The 13,741-nt window shown below is 40.9% G+C and overlaps 1 protein-coding gene across 2 annotated transcripts in view; it reads left to right on the top strand.

Moving 5' to 3' along the window:
• Positions 1–13,741, top strand: part of SGK3 (serum/glucocorticoid regulated kinase family member 3) — a 151,530-nt gene that overhangs the window by 22,428 nt on the left and 115,361 nt on the right. The window contains exon 2 of one of the 2 annotated variants that reach the window (XM_032759640.2): positions 13,033–13,087. The exons of the other annotated variant lie outside the window; for it this stretch is intronic. The gene's annotated coding sequence lies outside the window, so the exon portion shown is untranslated. The remainder of the gene's footprint in view (positions 1–13,032; positions 13,088–13,741) is intronic. 2 annotated transcript variants of the gene reach the window in all.

The raw sequence follows: 13,741 nt of genomic DNA, 5'->3' as shown, positions 1-13,741 counted from the left end.
TTTTAAAGGAAGCCAGTGCTTGGCTTCAAATAATGCTATGTGGAATTTTATTTATGTGGTATACCTTGCTTAAAAATTGTAAAAATTGTTAAAATTGTGAAAACCAAAATAAATTTTCTTTCCACTTCTATTAAAATTTTCTTTCCAACTCTTTACACATTCATTTGAGGTTTCCTGAGAAAAGTAGGAGGCAAACCATCCAAAGGTACTGTGGGTTTTCTAAACAAATTTTAAATTCTTGCTATTAAAGTTCATTTATCATAATTCTATATACAGTATTCCCCCTTATCCATAGTGTTGCTTTCTGCAGTTCAGTTACTGGAGGTCAACTGTTGTCAAAAGTAGGTTCAGGGCCAGGCACAGTGGCTCACACCTGTAATCCCAGCACTTTGGGAGGCCGAGGAGGGCAGATCACTTGAGGTCAGGAGTTCGGGACCATCCTGGCCAACATGGTGAAACCTTGTCTTTACTAAAAATACATAAATTAGCTGGGCGTGGTGGTGCATGCCTGTAATCCCAGCTACTCAGGAGGCTGAGGCAGGAGAATCGCTTGAACCCAGGAGGTGGAGGTTGCAGTGAGCCAAGACTGTGTCATTGCACTCCAGCCTGGGCAGCAGAGCAAGACTCCATCTCAAAAAAAAAAAAAAGTAGGTGCATACAGTACAATAAGATGTTTTGAAAGAGACCACATTCACATAACTTTTATTACTGTATGTTGTTATAATTGTTCTCTTTATTATCAGTTATTGTTAATCTTTTACTGTGCCAGATTTATAAATTAAACTTTATCCATAGGTATGTATATATAGGAAAAACATAGTCTATGTAGGGTTTGGTACTATCTGTGGTTTCAGGCATCCACTGGCAATCTTGGAATGTATCCTGAGGATAAGTGGCCAATAGTGTAGACTGTTGATATATATAGTTCAGTTTTAAAAGGAAGGAAAAGTGGAAAACAAGTTGCAAAACACAAAATTAAGTAGTGAATTGTGGTTACGAATCATTATTGTTGATTGTGTAAGTTTGTACAGAAGTAGAAGAATCTATCAGGCGTATAGCTCTCTTAAAATGACAGATTTCCCAAATCCTTAATGAAAAGGATGTTGTATATGTTTAGTGGAAGTCTCTTCTCATGCGCTTTTAATGGTTAAATTATAAAGCTTGGGTCCCCTGGAGAAGGTTTCTGGGTAAGTGATTGTGCTGAGCCTATGTATCTGTTGGGCAATTCTGTACTACCCTATGTGGCATTTGCCCCTAAGCCTTTCTAGGACCTACCAGATCTAGCCCTTTTTTAATAGACAGTATTAAATAGAGTTTCAGACTTATTTTTATAGATGAAAAAGCAAGAAGCACTTTCCCATTTCACCTGAGGTAGTTAGCTACAGACTTGACATTTTGACATTAAAAAGCCATTTTTTTAAATGTCATTAAATTGTGTTTTCTTATTTTCTTTTTTTCTTTACTTAACCCTTCAGAATTACATCCAAAATATCATTAAATTTTACTTCTCAGGTTTCAATTTAGATGTTTCTTTCTATGATTAAAGAAGGATGAATCTTTGAACAGTGGTACTCAACAGATCTATGCAAATGTTGGTGTAATAATATGAAAAACAGAATACTGTCTCTAAAATTTACATGTTATAAGATGGTCACAAATGAAATGAACGTCATTGATGCAGGCATTGTTATGTGTAGAAGTAGCAAGTTGGCTTCAGTGACTCATTATCTATTTTTAGCTGCTGTGGGGGATTATGTTTAACAGTAGTTAAGAATGGGGGCTGTGGACTTACCCAGATTATAGGTCGAATGGTGGTTCATCTATCATGAATTTCTTCACCTATAGAATAGGTATAGTAATGTGACATACCTCACAGGGTTGTTATTAAGCTTAGAATACAGTTGGTCCTCCATATCTGAGGATTCTGCATATGCAGATTAAAAATATTTTTAAAAATTAATATAACAATAAAAATAATACAAATAAATGCACTACAGCAATTACTTACATAACATATACATTGTATATAGGTATTTTAAGTCATCTAGATATGATTTAAAGTATATAGGAGGATGTGCGTAGGTTATATGCAAATACTGTTTTATTTTTGTAACAAAGTATGTGCTCAATAAATGTCAGTAATTAATAATATATATATATTTTTTGAGACAAGGTCTTGCTCTGTTGCCCAGGCTGGAGTACAGCGTTGCCATCATAGCCCACTGCAGCCTTGAACTCCTGGGCTCAAGCAATCCTCCTTCATTAGCCTCCCCAGTAGCTGGAACTACAGGCACATGCCACCATGCCCAGCTTTTTTTTTTTTTTTTTTTTTTTTTTGAGACCGAGTTTCACTCTTGTTGCCCAGGCTGGAGTGCAAGGCGCAATCTCAGCTCACCACAACCTCTGCCTCCAGGGTTCAAGCGATTCTCCTGCTTCAGTCTACCGAGTAACTGGGATTATAGGTGTGTGCCACCACGCCCAGCTAATTTTGTATTTTTAGTAGAGACAGGGTTTCTCCATGTTGGTCAGGCTGGTCTTGAACTCCCGACCTCAGGTGATCCGCCCATCTCAGCCTCCCAAAGTGCTGGGATTACAGACATAAGCCACCGTGCCCGGCCCACCCAGCTACTTTTAAAAAATTAAAAAAAAAAAAATTTAGTAGAGAAGAGGCCCTGCTATGTTCCCCAGGCTGATCTTGAACCCCTGGGTTCAAGGGCTCCTCTTGTTTTGGCCTCCCAAAGTATTGGGATTACAGGCAAGAGCCAATGTGCCCAACCAATAATATTCCTTTTTTTTTTTTTTTTTTTTTACAGGCGTGAGCCACCACACCTGGCCCGATATTCTTAATAGATAAAATTTTATTGCCTTGACTTTGTTTCTCTGTTAATTATTTCAAAGGAAGGTATATAACACAACTTTTTCTTCATTAAATCCTAAGAAGCCAGCCAGGTGTGGTGGTTTATGCCTACAATCCCAGCACTTTGGGAGGCTGAGGCAGGAGGATCGCCTAAGCTCAGGAGTTCAAGACCAGCTTGGGCAACATGGTGAGACCTCATCTCTTAAAAAAAGAAAAAATTCTGAGAAGCAATAAGGAAGAATTCTGGATAACAGCAGAGGAAAATTCTTTAAAGATGACTCCTGATATTAGGTGATAAGCCCATTCCTCCAACATTGAACCTCAGGTATCTGACTTTAGCCTATTGCCCTTTCTTTGGGCTACACTAGCTCTCTTTGAACGATTAAAGCTAGTCTTCAGGCTGTATTGTATGCATCTCATGTGGATTAGCAGATGCATGACTCCTACCTGGACCCAGACCCCTTTATCTTTTTTTTTTTTTTTTTTTTTGAGACAGAGTCTCGCTCTGTTGCCCAGGCTGGAGTGAAGTGGCATGATCTCGGCTCACTGCAGCCTCCACCTCCCAGGTTCAAGTGATTCCCTTGCCTCAGCCTCCAGAGTAGCTGGGACTACAGGCACACGCCGCCACGCCTGGCTAATTTTTTGTGTTTTACTAGAGATGAGGTTTCATCATGTTGCCCAAGCTGGTCTTGAGCTCCTGACCTCAGGCCATCCGCCCACCTTGGCCTCCCAAAGTGCTGGAATTATAGGTGTGAGCCACCGCACCCAGCCCCGGACCTTTATCTTTTATCCTTCAGAGTGGTATGTCTAATTGTCTAATACTAGATAGCTAGCTTAATATAGTTCTACCCCACAGGTAGTTCAAATTCAACATTGATAAAACAAAATATATTGTCTCTACTATTCTCCTGATGTTCCACCCCCATATTTTCACCAATTTCATTTTCCTTTTACTGTCCGTCTTCAATTTGTGGTCTCATCATCCACCCAGAAACCTGAGAGTCATTCTAGACTTCTTGGTCTCCTTTACTACCTGTATTTCATCATTTACAAAGCTCTCCTGATTTTACTTGGTAAATATTTCTCAAGTCTATCCCATCTGTACCATTTCTACCATAGTATTTTGAAACCCTCATGATTTTCTGCATCTTTCAGTGGCCCCCTCTTAAATGATATCTCTATACTTAATCTTGACACCCCCATTCTCCATATTGCTTTAAAAGTGCTCTAAAGTGCAGATGTGACCATTGTCATTCCTATGCATAAATACCATCTTCATTTCCTGCAAGATCAAGTCCAACATCCTTAGCATGGCTCGTTAGCCACATTGTGATCCTCTGACTTCTGCTTATCTACTGGCATTCCCAGGCTTATGCTCTCAGCTCCAACAATGGTAGTTACTTCTGCACAGACTATGCTAATGAACCCCACTTGTGCTTGGAATACTGTCCTTCTGTTGTTCACTAGGCAGAACTGGCTCAAGATCAGCTTTCTTTTTTTTTTTTTTTTTTTTGAAACGGAGTCTCGCTCTGTCACCCAAGCTGGAGTGCAGTGGTGTGATTTCAGCTCACTGCAAGCTCCGCCTCCCGGGTTCACACCATTCTCCTGCCTCGGCCTCCCGAGTAGCTGGGACTACAGGCACCTGCCACCACACCCAGCTAATTTTTTTTTGTATTTTTAGTAGAGACGGGGTTTCACCATGTTAGCCAGGATGGTCTCAATCTTCTGACCTCGTGATCTGCCTGCCTTGGCCTCCCAAAGTGCTGGGATTACAGGCGTGAGCCACTGCGCCTGGCCTAGAGCCACTTTCTTTAGGACATCTTTCCTGTAACCATTTTTACCCTTCATATGCTGCCTCCCAAAACTGAAATACTTGCCTTTCCCCTGTGTTCCCACTGTCCCACCTCTGGATACATCTATCTTAACAAATTGCTGTAGTTCATTTTGTCTTGCTGTAACAGAATGGTTGAGGCTAGGTAATTTATAAAGAAAAGAGAAACCTCTTTATTTGATTTGGCCCATTGTTCTGAAGGCTGGGAAGTTCAAGGACATGGCACTGGATTCTGACAAGAGTTTTCTTCCTGCTTTATAACATGGTGGAAGGTCGAAGGGGAAGCAGACTCGTAAAAGGAGCCAAATATGAAGGATGTCCTTACTTTATAACAACCTGCTCTTGTGGGAAGTAATCCATTCCCGAGAGAACTAATCCAGTTTTGTGAGAGCAAGAACCCACTCAATACCACACAAATTTATTTATTTATTTATTTATTTATTTTTTGAGACAGAGTTTCACTCTTGTTGCCCAGGCTGGAATGCAATGGCACGATCTCGGCTCACTGCAACCTCTGCCTCCCGGGTTCAAACAACTCTCCTGCCTCAGCCTCTCAAGTAGCTGGAATTAGAGGCGCCTGCCACCAGGCCCAGATAATTTTTTGTATTTTTAGTAAAGATGGGGTTTCACCATGTTGGCCAGGCTGATCTTAAACTGCTGACCTCAGGTAATCTGCCTGCCTCAGCCTCCCAAAGTGCTGGGATTACAGACATGAGCCACCGTACCCAGCCGACACTGGGTAATTTATAAAGGAAAGAGGTTTAATTGACTCACAGTTCAGCATGGCTGGGAGGCCTCAGGAACCTTACAATCATGGTGGAAGGGAAAGCAAACATGTCCTTCTTCACATGGCATCAGGGGAGAGAAGAATGAGAACTGAGCGAAGGGGGAAGCCCCTTATAAAACCATCAGATCTCGTGAGAACTTATCCACTTACTTACTATCATGAGAACAGCATGTGGGAAACTGCCCCCATGATCCAATTACCTACCACTGGGTCCCTCCCACATGTGGGGATTATGGGAACTACAATTCAAGATGAGATTTGGGTGGGGACGTGGCCAAACCGTATCAGTTACGCTGACAGTTAAATTTCCACATAAATTTTGGCGGGGACAAACCTCATAGAAACAATAGCACACATTTTTGTACCAGAATTATCTCTTTCAGATGTCATTCTCTATACTCCTGTAGTCCATAAGGAAGTCTGCAACTCCCTAAGGCACATTCAGCTCATCTCTAGAGGTGGGAGTCATAGTTGTCATTAAAATTACTTATTGATACAGAAACATTAACAAATTTAAAAAAGAATAAGAAAAATGCGATTTGGTTCTATGAAAATAATGTTAAGTTCCATCATTTTATATGGTTTCTTTCTCATTTGTACTTAAGCATCATTGACTTCCCTTACTATACCAGACACATTAATATAGCTTGAGTCTCAGCAATTTTTATCCATTTCATTATATGTCAGCTTATAGTTTATGATTTTTTATTATAATATAGTGCAGTTCATGGAACATAGTAACACCTCAAAAATATTTGTTGAGCTAATGAATACTAAGCTCTGTTCATGCAAACTCAGCCTTTGTGCTTGATTGCTCATGTTAGTATGGTCATCTGCTCACACCTTAAAAAGTAGGCTGAGGCCGGGCACAGTGGCTCACACCTGTAATCCCAGCACTTTGGGAGGCTGAGGTGGGTGGATCACCTGAGGTCAGGAGTTCAAGACCAGCCTGGCCAACATGGCGAAACCCTGTCTGTACTAAAAATACAAAAATTAGCCAGGTGTGGTGGTGCATGCCTGTAGTCCCAGCTACTCAGGAGGATGAGACGAACGAATCACTCGAACCTGGGAGGTGGAGGTTGTGGTGAGCCGAGATTGCACCACTGCACTTCAGCCTGGGGGACGGTGAGACTCTGACTCAAAAAAAAAAAAAAAAAAGTAGGCTGAAGAAAAATGGAGGAAAAAATTTCCCCCATTCTATCCTGCATACCAGAAGAGACTAATCTTCTTAAAGCCCTGTTTTAATTGCATGCCTACCTTTCTTAACCCACAATAGTCCTTTATTAGTTCAAGTCCAAACTCCTCAGCTTGCCTTACTTATTTAACTTAATTTTGGGTAGACTTTCTACAGAGTAAGTCTAGACAGTTTGATCAGTTTACTTAATAGGCAGAGTAGGCAGGGAGTACAAATTGGTTGCTCTTTCTTGGAGCAGATTTTGACTTTTCAAGTCTAAGCTTTAGTCTCAGAGTATAGACTTTAAAATTATATGTTGGGGCCAGGCACGGTGGCTCATGCCTGTAATTGCAACACTTTGGGAGGCCTAGGTGGGCGGATCATTTGAGGTCAGGAGTTTGAGACCAGCCTGACCAACATAGTGAAACCTGTCTCTACCAAAAATACAAAAAGCCACATGTGGTGGTGGGCATCTATAATCCCAGCTACTTAGGAGGCCTCTGAGGCATGAGAATTGCTTGAACCTGGGAGGTGGAGGTTGCAGTGAGCTGAGATCACAACGCTGCACTCCAGCCTGGGCGACAGAACAAGACTCCATCTCAAAAAAAAAAAAAAAATTATGTGTTGGTGGGGCTGTGTACAGTGGCTCATACCTGTAATCCCAGCACTTTGGGAGACCGAAGCAGGCAGATTGCTTGAGCCTAGGAGTTTGAGACCAGCCTGGGCAACATAGTGAGACCCTGTCTGTATTAAAAATTCAAAAAAAAAGAAAAAAATAAAATTATATGTTGGTGCACTAAACAAAAGCTTTGTATTCACCAAATATTTATTGAGTGTCCCCCAAGGAATAGGCACAGTACCAGTAGATGGGGCTTTGGTAATAATCAAGATCAACATAGCCTCTGTCCTCAAGGAAGTTATGGTCTTATTGTACAGGTAAATAAACAATTATAATCTAAGGTAAAAGGTGCTAGGATGGGGGCAGTGCCCCAGGGCCCCTTAGCAGGGGCATCTGATCTAACTTTGGGATCAGGTTTCTCAAACTCAGTGACGTCTAGTTTGATGTCAATCCTTGGGAAGTACATTACAAGTCAAAGGAACATCAGGTACAAAAGCCTAGTGGGAAGAGAGCCCCACATGCTTAAAAAAGTGTGCAAAGTTTCTTAAGGCTGAATCTTAGGTACAAAGAGCTATCTTTATTACCGTAATAGATCATGAAATGAAAGAAAGGATATCTCTTTTTCTTATCAGAGACTTGCTTGCTCTTTTCCTCAGGGCCTAAACTGTTCAAATCATTTTTTTTTTCATGAAGGTTTAGGAGAAAAAAAATCAAAATGAATAAAATGAACTTCATTTGGTTCACTGAACACCTATCTTCATTTCTAGTCACATGTTATATATTTCTCCATTAATTTTTTGTTTGTTTGTTTGTTTGTTTTTTAGAGAAAGGGTCTCACTCTGTTGTGCAGGCTGGAGTGCAGTGGCATGATCATGGCTCACTGTGCTGCAAACTCTTGGCCCCAAGGGATCTTCCCACCTCAGCCTCCTGAATAGCTGGGACTACAGATGTATGCCACCGTGTCTGGCTGATTTTGATATTTTTTGTAAAGATGAGGTCTCACTATGTTGCCCAGGCTGATCTTGAATTCTTGGCTGTAAGTGATCCTCCCACCTCGGCCTCCCAAAGCACTGGAATTATGGGCATGAGCCACCATGCCTGGCTCTATATTTTTAATTTATGTAATTTTTATGCATATAAAATTAATAAGTCAGTCTTTATGAGATGATATAGACATCACTGCAGTTTGCTGGCATACCACTGCCCCACATTTTTTGTATCTCCATTGCTGTTGGAGTAAGATCAGACTCAGCATATTGGTCAAGTCTATGACCTTTCATGGTTAGTCTCCCATCCTGCCTTTCTGTCTCCATTTTCCACTCCTCTCCTTCAGTCAGACTTACCATTTTCTCTGCTATGCCTTTAGCACATACTTTGTTTTCCTGCTTTTGAGACTTTACTTACCTTCCCTTCACCTGTAACAGCCTTTTTCCCATTCACTGCCTATCAGTCTGTAATTCTATCAAGTCTGTAATTTTCTTGCCATCCTCCCTGCCTCCACCAATTCTCTACTCAGGAAGTGTTTTATTTTTTCTTTTTAATAGAAGAGACCATAGTTTTTTGCAGTGTTTTTAAAACTGTGGGTGGCAACCCATTAGTGACTCATGAAGTCAATTTAGTGGGTTGTTAGCAGCATTTAAAAGCCTGGAATAAAAGAAACTTGAAAATATCAAAATGTATATAAAAAAGAGATAATATTGTTTCATGGCACTTTTGTTGCACTTCTGGCTCACCATGTAAAATGCTTCTGGCTTATAATGTAAAATGTATTTCATACTGTGGGTCTTGGTCAAATAATTTGAAAAATACCAGTCCATATCCTATCTATCACTCTGCAATTACGTTATATATTACTTAAGGACAGGGACTTCTCACTCAGGCTGTAAATATTCCACCCCCCCCACTTCATATAGTAACTAGGGTGCTCGTTTGTCCACTATGTTCATTGTTAAGTGCTAATGTAATTTTTGTTTTTGTTTTTGTTTGAGACGGAGTTTCGCTCTTTTTGCCCAGGCGATGGCGTGATCTCAGCTCACTGCAACTTCCGCCTCCCAGGTTCAAATGATTCTCCTGCCTCAGCCTCCTGAGCAGCTGGGATTACAGGCATGCCACTATGCCTGGCTAATTTTTGTTATTTTAGTGGAGATAGGGTTTCACCATGTTGGCCAGGCTGGTCTTGTACCCCTGACCTTAAATCATCCACCCGCCTTGGCCTTGCAATGTGCTGGGATTACAGGCATGAGCCACCACGCCCAGCCTTTTTTCTTTCTAGATTTTTTATTAGTTGTGTGTGGGACCTTTTGGATTGGTCCTTCAATTTTCTTAGTTTTTTTCCTCTTGCCAACCTTGGCATTTTTTGTCTGTTTTCTGTAAGACTTTGTCAACTTTACTTGCCAACATTACTATTGAGGTTTTTGTTCTAACTGTAATTTTTAGTTTCTAAGAGGTCTTTCTTATTCTCTGTGCTTTTTTAGTCTTTCATTTTTTTAAAGTTTCTTGTTCGTGTTTCGTACATATACCTTCTATCTCTATGAAAATTGGTTTTTCTTTTAATAGACAAAACCCATTTTTCTATTCCTAGCATTCTATTTCCTGATTTTATTTATTCTAGTTTTTTTGTTTCATTGTTTTGTTTGTTTGTTTTCACTTTGGTCCCTTGTGTTAGAGGTTTTCCTCAAGTGCCTGATGATTATTTAGGAATGAAACATTAAAAGAATTTGTTAAAAACTGAGTAACAGTTGGCCGGCACAGTGGCTCACACCTGTAATCCCAGCACTTTGGGAGGCCGAGGCGGGTGGATCACGAGGTCAGGAGATCAAGACCATCCTGGCTAACTTGGTGAAACCCCGTCTCTACTAAAAAATACAACAAAAATTAGCCAGGTGTGGTGGCGGGCGCCTGTAGTCCCAGCTAGTCGGGAGGCTGAGGCAGGAGAATGGCATGAACCTGGGAGGAGGAGCTTGTAGTGAGCTGAGATCGCACCACTGCACTGCAGCCTGGGCGACAGAGAGAGATTCTGTCTCAAAAAACAAAACAAAACAACAACAACAACAACAAACAAACTGAGTAAAAGTTTTGTGTATCTGGGTGGGACTTTATCTTAGTCCATTTGTGCTGCTGCTATAGCAGAATGCCTGAGACTGGGTAATTTATAAGGAACAGAAATTTATTTCTCACAGTTCTGGAGGCTGGGAAGTCCAAGAACAACGTGCCAGCAGGTTTGGTGTCTGGTCTCTGCTTCCAAGATGCTGCTCTGAATGCTGCATTCTCCAGAAGGGAGGAATACTGTGTCCTCATATGGCAAAAGAGTTAGTGGAAGACAGTAAACCCTCTCCTGCAAGCCCTTTTTTTAGTGGCATTAGTCCTAAACACCCCCTAAAAGAGCCCACCTCCCAAAACCTTTGCTTAGGGGATTAAGTTTCAACTTGGGTTTGGAGGGGACAAAACGTTCAAGCCATAGCAGACTTATTAAAGCTGAGCCAGCTTTTTTGATAGGGACCGCCATAGATTATAGCAGCAGCAGCTATTTTCTCCAGGACTGTTCAGGTTTTCTAGAAAAGCAGCCTCTTATCTCTTGCCCGTTGCATCAAATTCCGGGCCTTTTCTCCAATTCTGCAGATTAGGTTAGCTCATTCCTGTCTGGTGTTCTCTGCAGGCTCTTAGGTTTCGCCCTGTACCCTCTGCCTGTTCTCCACTCTTCCATTAGCTTTCTGTCTTCAGGTAGTGTGGACTTTTTCTTTTCTTTTGCATTTTCCCTCTTATTTTGAGGGGAATTCTGAGAGAAAAGATGAAGCATCTTTTTGCCAACATTTTAAAACAAGTCATTTCCTGAACCTTTCAACTGACCAGTTTCTCTGTCTACATCATTTAAAATGGAGAGAGCTGGGCATGGTAGCTCACACCTGTAGTCCCAGTTACTCAGGGAGGGGAAGTGGGTGGTGAAATGAGAGGATTGCTTGAGGCCAGGAGTTTGAGAACAGCCTGGCAACAGAGCAAGATCCTGTCTCTACATTTTTTTTTTTTAACAGCAAAATCTCATTCGGTCACCCAGACTGGAGTGCAGTAGCATAATCATAGTTCACTGCAGCTCTGAACTCCTGGGCTCAAGAGATCCTCCCACCTCACCTTCCTGAGTGACTGGGACTATAGGCACGCACCATACTACACCTGGCTAATTTTTCTTAATTTTTTTTTTAGAGACCAGGTCTCGCTATGTTGCCGAGGCTGGTTTTGAACTCCTGGCCTCAAGTGATCCTCCCACCTTTGTCTTGAAAGGTACTGGGATTACAGGTGTGAGCCGTCATGTGGGCCTAAAAAATATATATTTTTTAAATGGAGAGACTATGCTAATGTTTCTTCTACTCAGGGCTGTTGACACCTAATTAGTCAATGTTAATGTATTTACAAAGATGAAATCCTGATGGAAGTATTCACTGGCATACTGTTTTCCAGAGGGTATAGAAAGGGTATTATATAGATTGTAAATTGCCTTTTAGAATTTCTCATTTCAAAAAAAAAAGGTTTTTTTTCCCCATGGTAATTTTAGATTTTGACAGGCTAGTGTTTGTTGATCTTTCATGGCCAATTCAAATATCCAGAGTATGACATCAGGAGAAGATTCATAATTCAAAGCATGCTGAATGTAGCTTTCTGAAAGTTGTTCTCATGGTATTAAGGTGTGAGGTTTATTTTTAAAATAGACTTTTATTCCCTAACCTCATTTTAATGTTTTTGTTGTTGTTGTTGTTGTTTTTGAGCATAGAACCATGGTTTTTCCATCTCAGCAACTTCTGTCAAGTTTCTTACCAAGTAACTACTTAGAATAAAAGACTATCTTCAAGTAGTTTAAACAGCCACACAGTTTTCTGAATATATGGTACAGAATGCCTGTTTTAGAAAGTCCAGGGCTAGACTTGCAGGAGAACTAAAGGAGACCAAGATCTGGTATGGTGCCATATTATGAAAGAATGGTCCTATGTGTGATCATTTAGACTTAAATGACTTTTCTTTTGCCATTTTTTTTTTGAGACAGGTTTTCACTTTGTCACTCAGGCCAGGGTGCAGTGATGTGATCTCAGCTCACTGCAGCCTTGACCTCCTGGGCTCAAGTGATCCTCCCATCCCAGCCTCCTGAGTAGCTGGGACTACAGGTGTGCGCCACCACGCCTGGCTAGTTTTTAATTTTTTTGTAGAGACAAGGTCCCATTATGCTGCCGTTTTGTACCACTTTAATATAAAGCTAAAAATCTTCCTTATCTTTTAAACTTTTAGCCACTTAGTAATCTCATTTTTTAAAAGTCTATTTGATTTGTTAAGTCTCTGTTAAAAATGATGCAATGTGCTTTTCTGTGTAGCACAGCAGACAGAACACAAGCGTTAGTGTTGGACAGGCCTGGGCTTGGATTCTCGCACTGTGGATCACTAACTGTGAATCTCAGTGAGTTACTTAATGTTTCACTTTCCACATCTGTCCAATGGAGAGTTCATAAGGTTTTCCTTATTGGGATTGCATGAGGTAATGCCTGTAAAGGCCTCAGCACCAGGCTCAGCTCTTGTTATTGAGGTATGTGAAGCATCTAACACACTGCCTTTTCCTCCTACTCTGCCTCCTACTTACTCAGGATGTTCTGCTGAGTCAAAGCTAGCAGTAGAAAATTATATAATATAAATCCTTTCTTCTCATTCTTAGAAGATTTAATTTGGAGATCGTTTTGGTGAATTTAAAAAATACTGCCACTAAAGTAGTATTTATTTATGCTCATAGGTTTCTAAAGAATTGATCCCTGACTGTGCTGAACTGGCAACCTGTAAAAACAACAGTGAGTTGCTGGAGGGAACTCTAGTTTTGAAATAATTTGTTTGCTAAGCTACTCGAGCTTTGGGTATTACCTAGGGGAATTTATAAATATGTCAAGCCTTGATAGATTTTTCCTTCTTATGTTAATGCACTATTAATATGCTGGGCTCATCCTGCCTGTGGGCCATGTGTCATCCCTGCTGTTACCGACATCACCAGCATCTCGATCCTCCTGGACCTGACCTCGTGCTCATTTGCTGGTGAGGAACCCACAGGACCAGGCCAGCAGTGCCTTGGATTCACATTTCCTTCTAACACCACTGATTTAGAGATCAATAAACTCTCTATCCTGACAAGTAGAAGGAGTAGGCTCATCAATTTTAATTTTGAAAATTGCCTACATACTGTTGTCATCACTTTGAGTTACTTTTAAAAAGATGGTGGACTCATCAATTTGAAATTTGTCATGTCAGAGTTGGCCATTAGGGACTTCTGATTTTGATGTTAAATTATTTCCTGTTAAATTCTCACTAGATTTTATTTATTTATTTATTTATTTATTTTAGACAGGATCTCTCTCTGTTGCCCAGGCTGGAGTGCAGTGACACTATCTTGACCCACTGCAACCTCCGCCTCCCAGGCTCAATCAATCCTCCCATCTCAGCCGCTTGAGTAG

The sequence above is a fragment of the Hylobates moloch genome, unplaced genomic scaffold, assembly GCF_009828535.3.
Source record: "Hylobates moloch isolate HMO894 unplaced genomic scaffold, HMol_V3 SCAFFOLD_9, whole genome shotgun sequence".
Lineage (NCBI taxonomy): Eukaryota > Metazoa > Chordata > Mammalia > Primates > Hylobatidae > Hylobates > Hylobates moloch.
Note: the sequence above shows the minus strand (reverse complement) of the source record. Positions and strands in the feature narration are given on the sequence as shown.